Below are 2,817 nucleotides of genomic sequence, written 5' to 3'. Positions count from 1 at the left end.
TAAGGTCTTCCATCTCCTTCCATCTCTGTTCGGTATATGTATACCCTTACGTCTAACTTGTCTCATAGTAACTATCTTATTTATCTATGCAACACATCTTATAAAGTCTGTTTATATACCAATTAAATTAAGATACATAACCCTTTCATGACCCGTGGAACATTTATTGCCCACCAATGTCTTCAGCCTCTCATTTCTTGGTAAGTTGCTATCCCAATTGCAATACATAGTACTGCCTGGCAGGAACCTGTAGAACTGCATGAATCTGAAGAAATGGGCCTCACCCCACCAATTCTACTGCCAGAGTCCACTGGGGCCTATGTATCCCACTTAATCGTATCAAGATCCATATTCCTTCATCTTCTTCCCTTGATTTCAGCCGTGGAAATCCCTGTGGAGCATGGTTCTACTTTGAAACACACACGAGTTGGAATTGACTCCATACCAACTGAGTTTTTTTTTTTTCCTTTTGGTTTTGGAGGGCTTTCTGTGGGTCTCTGAACTCACTCCCTCTCTGAACACAATAGACCACAAACACCTGGGAGCAATCCATCCCAGCAGCAGTTCTTCAACAATGATTAAAGGGAGTTGTGTAAATACTGCAGTATCCTCTCCCTAGATGGGATAGCTCAGAGCCTTTATTTATTGATATTCTATTTTATTTATTTAGTCTCCCTTAGTAGCCAGAATAATTAGCTTCTAGTTAGCCACAGTATGGAGGTATCTGTGACCATGTAATTAAGTGAGATTATCAACCCACTATGGTTTTTTTAAATCTTAATTTAGGCTAAAAGAATAAAGGTAACTAAATTATAACCTCATTTGAAAGTCTTTTACGTTCAATATTGAGTCACATTTCTTTATTTATAATGCATTATCAGTAATAAATTTGTATGTTTAAATCGACTTCCTTCGATAATCTCATATTTTAAGAATTTCCCTCTCCATACTGCTCAGTCATCAAGCTTTCTGTGAAAAAGAATCCAGCAAAATATGTCAGTAAAGCATTCGTTCCTGACTCCAGGGGTGTGTGAGATCTCTGAAGTGCTTCTTCAGTGGAAGTTGGTACTGTTCTATCTGTTCTCCTTGAAATGGAAAGAGATAAAACATCTCAGGGCAGGGGTACTTTCTAAGTTGCCCCACCCCCCAAAAAGAGTAGACATGGAAAGAACCTAGAAGGCAGCAGAAGCACATCCCCCTCTTTTCTGGTGGCCTCAGTCAAGCAGTTGTCATATTTGTGGTGCCTTGAAATGTGTGGCGCCCCCTTGGACTTGAGCCCAGGACTAGTGGCCCCCTCTGCCCTGCCTCACTAGGTCTCTGTGTCTACTGTGCTTGAGGAAGGAAGTTGGGCCAAACCGGGTTAAGAGAAAATGCTTAGTGGTACCACCTGAAGGGGGTACCTGCAGTATCTGCCGTGCCCTAGCTACCTGTCTCCTCAGGAACTGTTTTATGGTCCTTGTCGATTTTATGAAGAAAAGAAAAAGTAGTTATGAAGCTACTTGTTTCCTAGTAAGACTGCAGAAATTTATGAGCGCTTATCAACATTAAAGAAAATTATGATTTAAAAATTACCTATTTGCTCATCAATCTGCAGCAAATACTGAGCTCTATCCATGTGCAGCACAGTGTAGCACACATGGCATAGACACACATGTACACATATCCTGTAGAAGAGGGCTCTGTCACCATATGACATAGACACACCTGTACACATACCCTACGGAAGAGGGCTGTGCCACCACATGGTGTAGACACACATGTACATCCTATAAAAGAGGCCTCCGTCAACACATGGCATAGACACACACACACATATGCTATAGGAGAGGGCTCTGCCAACACATGGCGTAGACACACACACAAACACATGTGGTACAAGAGGGCTCTGCTGACTCTGGTTCACTGTCAAATCCAGCCTGCTGCCCGCTTTTGTAAAGAACATTTTTTTGGAACATAGCCACACTGCTTCCCATGCAGTCAGTCTATGGCTGCTTCAGTGTTATAATGACAGAGTCAACTAGCTGTGACAGAGGCCAAATGGCCTGCCTGACCTAAAATATGTACTATCAGACTCTTTACAGTTGTTGTTATTGTTGTTGTTGTTAGGTGCTGTCCAGTTGTCTCTGACTCATAGCGACCCCATGTACAGCAGAATGAAGCATTGCTCAGTTCTGTGCCAGCCCCATGATCATTGCTATACCTGAGCCCATAATTGCAGCCACTGCATCAGTCCATCTTATTGAGGGCCTTCCCCTTTGTTGTTGTCCCTCCACTTTACCAAGCATGATATTCTTCTCCAGGGAATGGTCCTTTCTTACAACATGACTAAAGTAGGTGAGACAAAGTCTGGCCATTCTCACTTCCAAGGAACATTCCAGCTGCACCTCTTTTAGGACAGATTTGTTAGTTTTTTTAGCAGTCATTTGTTAGTACTTTCAGTATTCTTCGGCAACACCACAACTCAAAAACATCAACTCTTATTCAGTCTTCCTTTTTCAATATCTAGCTCTCACATGCATATGAGACGATTGAAAATACCATGGCTGTGTCAAGCACACCTTAGTCTTCAAGGAAATATCTTTGCTCTTCAGCATTTGAAAGAGGTCTTTTGCAGCAGATTTGCTCAATGCTACATGACATCTGATTATTGACTGCTTCTTCCATTGGTGTTGATTGTAGAACCAAGTAATATGAAGTCCTTGACAGCTTCAATCTTTTCTCCATTTATCATGGAGCTGCTTATTGGTCCTGTTGTGAGGATTTTTGTTTTCTTTACATGAAGGTATAATCCATACTGCCCTGGAAGAAAGTTTGGGC

The sequence above is a fragment of the Orycteropus afer genome, unplaced genomic scaffold (genome assembly GCF_000298275.1).
Source record: "Orycteropus afer afer isolate SDZICR_OR568_19922 unplaced genomic scaffold, OryAfe1.0 scaffold00736, whole genome shotgun sequence".
In the NCBI taxonomy this organism is placed as follows: domain Eukaryota; kingdom Metazoa; phylum Chordata; class Mammalia; order Tubulidentata; family Orycteropodidae; genus Orycteropus; species Orycteropus afer.
This window is presented reverse-complemented; position numbering follows the sequence as displayed.